Source organism: Spermophilus citellus (genome assembly GCF_964194105.1).
Source record: "Spermophilus citellus genome assembly, chromosome: 6".
In the NCBI taxonomy this organism is placed as follows: Eukaryota; Metazoa; Chordata; class Mammalia; order Rodentia; family Sciuridae; genus Spermophilus; species Spermophilus citellus.
The window spans coordinates 30,099,349-30,112,107 of record NC_138187.1 but is presented as its reverse complement, the minus strand read 5'-3'; positions in this window follow the sequence as shown (position 1 = coordinate 30,112,107).

Here is a 12,759-nt window from a genome sequence, read left to right as displayed (position 1 = left end):
GAAAACACCAGGGCTGGTGGTGTAGCTCAGTGGTAGAGCTCCTGCCTAGCAATTTCCAGTACTGAAAAGAGAAGAAAAGAAAACACAACCTATCCTTTATCAGGTCTTCAAATCCCATCCCCAGCCTATAATCCAATTCCTAGTATCTAGTGTTTATCAATAAAAGGATGAATAAATGAAGTTCTTCTTGAACAACTACCATGTGCCAAATGAACATTGTTTACAAGGTTAGTAAAACATGGCTCCCAGCCAAAAAATGAAAGAAAGAAATTTTCAAAACCTGGTGGAAATTAATGATTTAATATATATGATCCAGTGAATTATTAGCTAATAGTAACAATCCCATGATTTCCCCTTTCCATGGAGATGACGCCTGAGATTTATACTCGAATGCTCTGGAGTCACCCTAGGTCTATCCTGTGGGTGTGAGATCATTTCCTCCACCCTCAGACCACCAGAATCACTTTCCAGGCAAGCTAAGTATCCACAGAATTGTCCCACACAGGTTGGCATTCGTGTCACTACCTGAATCAATGCTTATCCCAGAGACCTGAACAAATCTCAAGCCCTCCTTTCGTCATTATCAGGATACTTGACTCTTGGCAAATCCCAAATGTTAGACTGTCACTCTTTTTTTTTTTTTTTTAATTTTTTTTTGGGAGAGGTACTGAAGATTGAAATCAGGAACACACAACCACTGAGCCACATCCCCAGCCCTTTTTTGTATTTTATTTAGAGACAGGGTCCCACTGAGTTGCTTAGCAAGCCTCCATTTTGCTGAGGCTGGTTTTGAACTCATGACCCTCCTGGGTCAACCTCTCCAGCTGCTGGGATTACAGGTGTGCACCACTGCGCCTGGCTAGGCTGTCACTCCAGTTCCCCTCTTGGAGCCATAGCTGTTATCCCACATTGCCAGGCCAATAGTTATATGGCCCATCCATGACTAGAAGTAGGGTTCCAGGCTGGGCGTGGTGTGGTGGCACACACCTGTAATCCCAGCAGCTTGAGTGACTGAGCCAGGAGGATTGAGAGTTCAAAGGCAGCCTCAGCAATTTAGCCAGGCCCTAAGCAACTTAGTGAGACCTCATCTCTAAATAAAATATATAAAAAGGGCTGGAGATGTGGCTCAGTGGTTAAGTGCCCCTAGGTTCAATCCCCAGTACAAAGAGAGAGAAAGGAGTAGGATTCTCTTTTGTTATCTACCCTGTGATAATTGTTTTGCACAATCTTGGAGTTGTGACTTTTCCTATATGTAATAAAAAAAACCAACAACTAATCATGCCTTTTCACCATAAATTATTGAAGTTGTCACTTTGCTTCTTATATCTCAACCTCCCCTCTCTTGGTCTATCTAGCCCATTTAGGTCCAAAGTTCAAGTTTACTTCAAAACTCATGAAGTTTAAACTTCAGCATGCCTCACCTGCTTGACTTTTTCCATGGCTCTGGTTAATGAGTGCCATCAATTTAAACAGTTCTTAGGGTAAGCCACAGCACACAACACTTAAATGGCTAAAATCTTATAGCTCTTATACAAAAGAAATTTAATAGAGGTACTGACATTATCAAAAGTAAAGTGTAGCTCGGGGCAGTAGCACACACCTGGAATCCCAGTGACTAGGGAGCCTGAGGCAGGAGAATTGCAAGTTTAAAGCCAACCTCATTTAGGGAGGTCTGAGGAAACTTAGTGAGACCCTGTCTCAAAATTGTAAAAAATAAAATGGGGGCTGGGGATATAGCTCAGTTGCTAGAGTGCTTGCCTTGCACACACAAGGCCTTGGGTTCAATCCCCAGCACCACAAAAAAATAAAATAAAATAAAATGGGCCATGGGTGTGGCTCAATGTTAAACACCCCTGGGTTCAATCCCCAGTACCCCCCCCCAAAAAAAAAAAAGAAAGAAAAAAGTTTTAGCCAAGTGCAGGGCAGCATGCCTGTAATCCCAGGCACGGGGGTTTGAGGAGGAGGAGCACAAGTTTGAGGCCAGCCCCAGCAACTAAGCAAGACCTGTCTCAAAAATAAAAGGAGCTAGGGATATGGCTCCGTGGTAGAGCACTTGCCTAGCCTGTATGAGGCCTTGGGTTCAATTCCCAGCCCTGCAAACATAAATAAATAAAGCTGGTGTTTACTTATCTAATTATTTACTTATCTAGTGAAATTAAATAACTTTTGGATATACATAATCAATGTATAATCATTTGGATACTGCACTGATTTTTCTGCTTTCAAAAAAAGCAGAAAATGATGTGGCTCAGTGGTTGAACCTCTAGGTTCAATCCCCAGCATGAAAATAAAATAAAATAAAGAAAATGTTACAAAATCATTATCATATGAGAGGTGATCAAAGGATACCAGCTAAGAAAAAAGTAGGAAACAAAAAGCATTACAGGAGCCTGGGGTTGTGGCTCAGTGGCAGTGTACTCGCCTAGCAGGTGTGAGGCACTGGGTTCAATCCTCAGTACCACATAAAAATAAACAAATAAAATAAAGGTATTGTGTCCATCTACAAACTAAAAATACTAAAAAAAATAAAATTTCATAAAATGACTGCGGGCTGGGGATGTGGCTCAAGCGGTAGCGCACTCGCCTGGCATGCGTGGGGCACTGGGTTCGATCCTCAGCACCACATAAAAATAAAGATGGTGTGTCCACCGAAAACTAAAAATTAAATATTAAAATATTCTCTCTCTCTCTCTCTCTCTCTCTCTCTCTCCTCCCCCTCTCTCTCTCTCTCTCTCTCTCTCTCTCTCTCTCTCTCTCTCTCTCTCCCCCACCCCTCTCTCTCTTTAAAACAAAACAAAACAAAACAAAAAAAACCCGACTGCACTGACTCAGCAATAAAAGAGAATAAATTCATGGCATTTGCAGGTAAATGGAAGGGGTTAGAGACAATAATGCTAAGTGAAGTTAGCCAATCCCAAAAAACCAAATGCCAAATGTTTTCTTAGGTATAAGGAGGCTGATTCATAGTGGGATAGGGAGGGGGGGCGTAGGAGGAATAGAGGAACTCTAGATAGGGAAGAGGGGTGGGAGGGGAAGGGAGGGGGCATGGGGTAATTAATAATGGTGGTATGTGATGATCATTATTATCCAAAGAACAGGTATGAAGACATGAATTAGTGTGAATAGACTTTGTATACAACCAGATATATGAAAAATTGTGCTCTATATGCATAATAAGAATTGTAATGCATTTCACTGTCGTATAAAAATAAAATTGATCTAAAAAAATGACTGGATGGGCTGGGGATGTGGCTCAAGCGGTAGTGCGCTTGCCTGGCATGCGTGCGGCCCGGGTTCGATCCTCAGCACCACATACAAACAAAGATGTTGTGTCTGCCGAGAACCAGAAAATAAATATTAAAAATTCTCTCTCTCTCTCTCCTCTGTCACTCTCCAAAAAAAAAAAAAAAAAAAAAGAGATAGAGAGAGAGAAACTGGGACGTTCAATTAAAAAAAAAAATGACTGGATGACTGGACTGAATTAGATAACTTACCTATTAAAAAAAAAAAAGCATTACAGGGCTGGGGATTTAGCTCAGTTGGTAGAGTGCTTGCCTAGCACGCACAAGGCCTTGGGTTCAATCTCCAGCACCAATAAATAAATAAATAAATAACATAAATAAATAAATAAATAAAGCATTACAGCCAGGTGCAGTGGTGAACACCTGTAATCCCAGCAGCTTGGGAGGCTGAGCCCAGAGGATGGCCAGTTCAAAGCCAGCCTCAACAACTTAGCAAGGCCCTAAGCAACTCAGTGATACCTGTCTCAAAATAAAATACAAAAAAAAGGCTAGAAATGTGGCTCAGTGGTAAGTGCCCTTGGGTTCAATCCCCTGTACAGAAAAGGAAAAAAAAAAAAAAAAAAAAAAAAAGCATTACAAAGTTTAGCTGGATTCCTTGGAGGCACAGCTCAGTGGTAGGGCACTTTGCTATTATGCACAAGGCCCTGGGTTTAAGAAAAGAAAAAAAAAGAGCCAGGCATTTTGGTGCACGCCTGTGATCCCAATGGCTCAGGAGGCTGAGACAGGAGGATCACAAATTCAAAGCCAGCCTTGGTAATTTAGTGAGGCCCTAAACAATTTATTGAGACCCTGTTTCAAAATAAAAAACAAAAAGGTTTGGGGATGTGACTTGGTGGTTAAGTGCCCGTGATTTCCATCCCCAGTACCAAAACAAAAACAAAACAAAACAAAGCAAAAAAACTAATACAGAGGTTAATCATTCTTTTTTTTTTTTTATTATTTTTTTTAGTTTTCGGTGGACACAACATCTTTGTTTGTATGTGGTACTGAGGATCGAACCCGGGCCGCACGCATGCCAGGCGAGCGCGCTACCACTTGAGCCACATCCCCAGCCCAATCATTCTTGTTTCCTATGAATATTGTTATTTTTCTAGATTTTGTAATTTTTATAATATTTTGAACTTTTGAAGCTGGTGATAATTCCTCAACAGAAACACATTAACTTTAGTGCGTAATTTTTTTTAATTTTTTTATTTTTTAGTTTTCGGTGGACACATCTTTCTTTGTATGTGGTGCTGAGGATCGAACCCGGGCCGCACGCATGCCAGGCGCAGGCTACCGCTTGAGCCACATCCCCAGCCCCTTTGGTGCCTAATTTTATATTCATAATTTTGTTTTCACTTTATTAAGCAGGGATCCCCAAATTATGTGAACTTCAGGACCCACCCCTAGTCTGGCGCCACAAACTATCTAGAACCCATTGTATACAAAGTGGTAATAAAAATGTGCATATATAAGGCCCCCTTCTTCTTCTTCTTCTTTTTTTTTTTTTTTTTTGGTACCAGGGATTGAACCCAGGTATGCTTAACCACTGAGCCACATCCCCAGCACCTCCTCCCTTTTAAATATTTAACCCTGTTTTTTTTTTTTGGCGGGGGCACCAGGGATTGAACTCAGGGGCACTTGACTACTGAACTACAGCGATAGCCCTATTTTGTATTTTATTTGGAGACAGAATCTCACTGAGTTGCTTAGCACCCTGCTGTTGCTAAGGATGGCTTTGAACTCACAATCCTCCTGTCTCAGCCTCCCAAGCTGCGGGGATTACAGGCATGTACTGCTGCGCCCGGCTCCTATATTTTATAATTTATTTTAAATCTAGAAGATTCTTTCTTTTTGAAAGAGAGAGAATTTTTAATATTTATTTTCTAGTTATCAGTGGACACAACATCTTTGTATGTGGTGCTGAGGATCGAACCCGGGCCGCACGCATGCCAGGCAAGCATGCTACCGCTTGAGCCACATCCCCAGCCCCTATTTTATAATTTTTTAAAATTTTTATTTGTTCTTTTTGACTATATATGACAGTAGAATGTATTTTGACATATTATATATACTTGGGGATAATTGCTCATTTTTGCGGTTGTACATGATATGCAGTTATACTTCTTGTATATTCAGATGTGAACATAGAAAATTCATTCTACTGTCTTTCCTATTCCCATCCCCACTCCCTTCCCTTCATTCCCCTTTGTCTAATCCAAAAGACTTCTATTCTTCCCTCCCCTGCTTTATTGTTCCTCAGCCCTTTTTACATTTTATTTTGAGACAGGGTCTTGCTAAGTCATTTAGGGCCTCCCTAAATTGCTGAGGCTGGCTTTGAACTTTCTATCCTCCTGCCCCGGCCTCCTTAACCGCTGGGATTACAGGAGGGCACCACCCCATGCATTTTGAGTAGCTAGAATTATAGGCATGTGCCACCGAACTTGGCTACTCATTAGTTATTTAATGAATACTTATTATGGGTCAGGACTGAGAACAACATAAACCATCCTCTGCCTTCCAGGTCCAAACTGTCCATAGGGAGAAACAGCTATGAGACCTCAGCAGGACCCAGAGGTTAAGTGGTTAGCAAAAGGGGGCTTGCACAGGGTTCTGAATCACAGAGGAAGCAGAGTTAAATCCAGCCTGCAGCTTCCAGGTGAGCTTTCGGGGGAGAGTAATGCTGTCTGAATGAGTCCCAAAGGAAACAGGTGGAAAAGAAGTTTAAAAGTAGGGGGAAGGCTGGGCATGGTGGCTCACGCCTGAAATCCCAGCAACTCTGGAGGGAGAGGTGGCAGGATTGCAAGTTCAAGGTCAGCCTGGACAACTTGAGATCATGTGTCAAAATAAAAAAATAAAAAGGTCTGAGGATGTAACTCAGCGGTAAATCGCCCCTGGGTTCAATCTCCAGTACAGCCCTGCAAAAAAAATTGGAAGGAACAGAAAATACAGGGGACAGAGATAGTGACATTGTCCCATTCAGATTGCTGCTAGAGAGCAGGATGATGCCAGGGCAGAGTGCAAGGACAGTGACTGTGAATAAGCTGGAAGAGGAGAAGAGAGTCAGCATCAGCTGTCTTTCCAGGACTTTCCAGGAGGGTTGGCTTGTCTGCACACCTGGGAGCCACCCTCTAAAGGGTTTGAGGCCAGGAAGTGACATGGTTGGATTTGTATAGAAAGATCCTACTTGCACAGCTTTGGAAAGTGGATTGAAGGCTGCAAGCAGAAAAATCAGTGAGGTGTCCAATGGCAATGTGGGCTTGAATCAAATCAAAATAGGTACTTGTAGCCAGGCCTGGGGACCCCGCAGGGGAGCATGCCCGCAATGCCAGAGACTCTGAAGCCTGAGGCAGGAGGATTGCAAGTTTGAGGCCAGCCTGGGCAACTTAGTGAGACCCTGTCCAAAAAAGTAAAAGGACTGGGGATGTAGCTCAGTGGTAAAGAACCCCTGGGTGCAATCCCTATTACCTACAAAAAAGATATGTGTGTGTGGCTGTGTATGTGTGTATGTGTTATAGGTATGAGTGTGGCTGGGGGACAATTGAAGAGCCATTGAGGGACTCAAGTAGGCACAGCTTGGAGCTTGGCTCTGGGGCCAGAGGAAACAAATCCAGACTTCTCAAGTGCAGACTTGGGGACACAGCAACTATCATGAACATGTGGAGGGAGTTTGAGATCACTGTGTACCAGCAGGTCCAGAAGCTAATTGGATCCCAGCTTCAAAGGACTGGAGCTCAAGGACAGTTCTTTGGCTGGAGACCCAGGTTTGGTAGTGATAAGCCTATGTTGGTAAAGGAAACTATGGGACATGGGAATGGGGGCGGGGTTTGCATAGATTGGAACCACTGGGGAAAATGTCATGACTTCACTTTTTCTCTGGTGTGTTATGTTTTGGAATTGAGGATTGAACCCAGGGGTGCTTAACCACTGAGCCACATCCCCAGCCCTTTTTTATACATTATTTAGAGACAGGGTCTTGCTGAGTTGCTTGGGGCCTTGCTAAGTTGCTGAGGCTGGCTTTGAATTTGAGATCCACCTACCTCAGCTTCCAGAGCCACTGGGATTACAGGTGTATACCACCAAGCCCAGCCCCCAACGCATTTTTTTTTATAAATATATTTTTTTTAAGTGTGTCACTAAGTTGTCGATGAGGGTCTTGCTAAGTTGCTGAAGCTGGTCTTGAACTTGTGATCCTTCTGCCTCAGCCTCCCAAGTTGTGCAATTGCAGGGAGCCTCTGCAATTAGCAAGACCCCAAGCAAGTTAGTGAAACCCTATCTCAACACAAACAAAACAAACAACAACAACAACAACAAAAACAAACAGAGCTGGGGATATGGCTCAATGGTAAAACACTCTGGGTTCAATCCCCAGTACAAACGAAAAACAAACAAAAAAAAAAACCCCACTAACATTGAAATTATCATAAAGAACCTTGTTACAGGTAGGGCATGTATTAATAGGACACCCATTTGAAAAACAGAAAGACAAAGAGGTAGGTTCAGAAGGTTTAGTGACTTGTCAAAGGTGCTCAGGCCACCTGACCCACTGTTGTGATCTTTCACCTCAGCATAGAGAAAGGGCTCCCAGCCCCACCTCCAGGAACCTGTTAGGCCCCTCTGCTCCTCCTCCTGGCTCCCACTCAAGGACCCAGGGCAGGCACGGGGCATGTCCCTACCTCTGCTATGGAGCTATTCTCTTGCTGAACCAATACTTTCCACTGGCCATTAAAGGGGCGTGATTTAGCCCCCTAAGATTCCATGGAGACTTTCCCACCCTGCCCCCAACCTTGGCGCTGATAGAGGAAGAGACCCTGATTGCTGTTAGACTAGCAGGGGCTGAGAGAAGCCGGCCAGAAAAGGGAGTGAGCATCATTGGGGCTGATGGGAATAGGAAAGGGGAAGGGCAGAGCTTGCTGCTCAGGCCAGGGATACCAGAGGGCACGGAGGTGGAGAGGACGGAGGCTAATGGGCTAGCGGGGCCAGAGCTAAAGTGTGGCGGGGCAGGGAGTGGAAAGGTGGTGGAGGGGGAGTGGGAGGGCGGGGGAGAGGTAGTGGGAGGTTCATTGTCCCAGCAGGGGGAAGTCTTTTGTTTCCTCTCTTCCCCTGGCAGCCTGACAGGATATGAGGCCAAGCCCCCACCTCCATGCCAGCATCCCCCCACCCACTGGACTGGGCCCTTCCCTAACCATTGTGTCCTTGATGGGAATGGGGGCGGGGGCAGGCAGGAGGTTGGTTCTAAGAGGGACTATAAGAAGGATTATTTGTGGCTGGGGGCTAAACTACCAGGGTACTGAAGGGAAAAGAAGCCCCTGGGCTGGTTAGCGGAGCTTGGCAGGGAGAGATCTGTGCTTGGGGAGGAGCAGGAAGCCTGGCTTGGGTGGGGCCAGCACAGAGGGTAGCAGGTCCCCTGAAAGGGGAGGTAGGCTGGGCCCCAGAGGGGATGACGCAGGGCTTCAGGCCTCTCCCAGCCCCCACTATTCCCGCCTGGGGGCCTGAGAGCTCACCTGAATCCCTGTGCCCCCCCCCCCGCCTCCATTCCCTAAGGTTGACATCACCCCACCAGGGCAGCAAGGTTCTGGTGAGAGCCTAAGTGTTCAGCCTAGGCCCTCCACATCCAGTTCTTTGGATGCTCTCCCTCTCTAGGATCCAGGACTGTGTCATCCCACTGTCCTCCTGGATCCCTGGAATTTCATCCCTCCCCTGTGCTCCCTCCTGCGACGTTTTGCTCCATCAGCTGTTCCTGCAGGAAGGGCGCCCTGCTCAGCCTCGCCTCTTTTCCCGAGTCTGAGCCTTTTGTTTGCTGGGTCTGCAGGAAATTGTAGGGGCGGTGGCCAAGGCTCATCTGCCCCAGGGACCTGGGGGATCTGGGAGGGGGGTGCGCAGATTCACCAGACTTAATCCTGGGGAACTCACAGCGGGAGTCGGGGTGGGATCGCCAGGAAATTATTATCGAGGCCTAACTCGGATCCGCCAGGACTCCAAGACAACGCAGTCGCCCGGGGGGCGGACCGATTATGTGTTTGGGGATCCCTAGAGGCTGGGCGGTCACCCTGAAGTCACTTAATAGGTTGACTAGGGATTGACAGCAGGAGAGAAAAACCCTGAATCTCAATTTCTTCCTACACGCCTCGGATCGTGGGGATCCCAAGAGATAGGGAGGCGGCAGGCAGATCAGTCTATGAAGCTCAGTTTTTTGTTTTTTTTCTTTCCCTCGTAAAATATGGTGGGGAGGAGGACCAGCACGTAGCCGCAGAATTCGCGCCTTCCCAGGACGCTACCGCAGAAAAGGCGGCGGCGTAGACGCTCTGGCGAGCCAGCGTCCTCTCTTTGGTTGCCCTTTCTCTGAAGCCAACCAGGGCTCCGCCATTTTCCCTTCCCAGGAGGCGGGGCGGAGCCGCTACCATCATGTGATCAAACAAGCCTGAAGCTCGCGACTGCTAGCTGGTGGGCGGATCCGGGAGGATTCATACAGCTACACTCACAATGAGTAGTTCTTAGAACTGGGGATTGTTTGAGGCGCCAGAGCTACAGCAGCGGAGAGAATAGGAGCTCCTGTTTTGTAGAGTAGGCAAGGATCAAGAAAATAAGAAAACAATACAACATCTAATATGTTGTTAAATGCTACGGAGGAAAAAAATAGATTTGATGGGGAGGAGGGTGTGATTTAATTTTCAAAGGAATCACTAAGAAGATATGAGTCCCGAAGACCTAAAGGAAACTCATCATGTTCTTTGAGCCACAGAGCGTTTTTTGGATTGTTTGAAGCACAGCCCAGAGGCCATTGTGGGGATTGTGCACAGGAGATGAGAGATTGGGGATGGGGTGCAGATCGGGTAGGATGTTCATATAATGTCTAGATTACTCTGAGACATTTCTGGGCAAAATGAAACATTAATATTTATGTCATGGCAACAGGCATGAATCAGACCTGTAGTTGGTGAATCCCACCACCCTACTGATAGGTAGGAAACTTGGCTTTTACTTTGAAGAAAATGGGAAGCCAGTGGACTGTTTTGGAGAGAAGCAGCACCAGCTGACATTTACTTTGACAGCATTACTCTAACCGCTCTATTGAGGGACTGTAAGGTCAAGGGCAGAAGCAGGAAAGCTAGTGAGGGGGCTATTGCAATAATTAAGGGATAAATTGCTGGTGACTTGGACTAGGGTGATCAGATATGTTTGGATACCGGTTGTATCTTGACATTGGAGGCGAAAAAAAATTACTTATGAGTTGATGTGGGGTGTGAGACAGTATTGAAGTGTAACCCCACAATTTTTGCCTTTCCAGAACATCTGGAAAGATGAGAAGACCACAAGAGGAGTTGGTTGTGAGGATGTGTTGAAGCATTTGATTTTGGATATACCAGGTTTGAGCTGCCTACTTGATGTCCAAGCAGAGATGTTAGTACGTTGTTGGAAATACAATCTGAAGTTCAGAGTAGAGGTCTGGACTGGAGATACACCCTTGGGGGCACTGTTATATAAATGGTATTTAAAACTATGAAATTGGATGAGGTCACCAGTCTCATCCAATGGATGAAAGTGGTGAAGACTGAACTACTACCCTCAAGTGGAGCTTCCATTTCACAATTGCCTCTTGGCTGTTTCTCTCATGACACCTAAAGATGCTCCAATGTTGAGATGAGAGATGAGGTAGAACCAGCAGAGGAGGCTAAGAGGGAGGAAATGCTGAGTGTGGAGTCCTAGAAGGCAAGAGAGGAACATGGAGGAGAATTGAGCAAGCACATCAGACGATGGGGAAATGAGGACAGGAACAGAGGCCGTCACCCTGACCAAGTGAAAGTCATTGGTGACTTGTTGACCAGTTTCCCTTTTGCTGAGGAGCAAAAATCTAAGTGTAATGGGATTAAGAAGAAATGAGGGAGGGCTGGGAATGCAGCTCAAGGGCAGGGAACTTGCCTAGCAAATCTGAGGCCCTGGGTTTCATCCCCAGTACCAATAAAAGTTTTAAAAATAAATGGAGGAGGGGATTAGGAATAGCTAGTATAGACCTAAACTTATAAGGAATCTGGTTATAAAGGAGAACAGTGAAATGCAGGGATGGGGGGGCGGTAACAGGTGGCAGATAGAATCAAGAAAATCTATTTCTTTATAAGACACAAGAAAGAAAAAAAATACACACACACACACACACACACGCACACGCACATATATGTTTATATATACTGATGGGAATGACCCAATGGAATGAAAAGACAGTGAGAGCACAAGTGGCAGGTTGACTGTGCCTGGGAGCATGCTCAGTTTGTTCATAGTGTCAGGAAGCAGGTGGAACAAAGCACACTGAGGCAGGGAGGCAGGTGGTGGATGGATAGGAGCTCTTAAAGTCTCTTCTGATGGCTTCTGTTTTCTCAGTGACATGGGAAGCAAGGCAGAGAGCCAAAGGCTACAGGTGGAGGAAGCACTGGAGGATTGAAGAGGGGAGGGTTGGAATCTATGGGTGTAGGAGAATGAATGGACTAGAAAAAGGTTTTCAGAATGCTGGGGGGCTTCAAGGACCCACTTGATGTTAAGGGTCATGAATTTGCATGAGACATGTTGCCATGGTTGAGTGTTTTCTCCAGCCACACCCAACTGCTTGGGATAGGCCAAATGAGTTACCAGGGCTGCGGTTTTGCCAGATAGAGAGAGGGGCAATGGTCTATGCAAGGAAGTGCTTATAATTGTCCTTGAAATCTGAGTTAAGTAATAAGGGAAATCAGGATGTGAGGGGGAAGAGGAACAATGGAAAGAGGATCATGGTGGGGGGCTGTCCAGTGAGGTGCAGGATTGTTGGGGTGGGGCATGACAAAGCTTTCTCCTTGACCACACTTTAGCCAGTTTCCTCTGAGTCCCCTTCTTGACCAGCCTCAGTGTTGCCTACCCATCCGTTCCCCATCACTGCCAGGCCTGTCTAGCTCAGTTTGTTTGTTTATGGTGCGGAGCATTGAACCCAGGGAATTGTGCATGCTAGGCAAGTGAGTTCTACCACTGAGCTACATCCCCAGCCCTTTTAAAATTTTGAGACAGGATTTCATTAAGTTGCTGAGACTGATTTCAAACTTAAAATTCTTCTGCTTCAGCCTTCCAAGTAGGTGGAATTATAGGCATGTGTATCTGTGTCCAGTTTGTCCAGTTCAGTGTAGAGGGAATTCCCTTCACCCTTGATATTTGATCACCCTGAGCTGCCTTCAGCAAGAATCCTGTTATTTTGGTTTAGCAAAAGTCCCCCTTAGGGTTGGGACTGTAGCTCAGTGGCAGAGCGCTTGCCTAGCATGCATGAGGCACTGGTTTCAATCCTCAGCACCACATAAAAATAAACAAAGACATTCTGTCCATTTGCAACTACAAACAACAACAACAAAAACTGAAAAAAAAATTTCTTACTTTGATGTCTCCTTTTAGTAATTATCCATCCATTGACCCCTTCTTTATGCACATTGGCTATGAACCCCCAACTATCTTCAGAACTGAG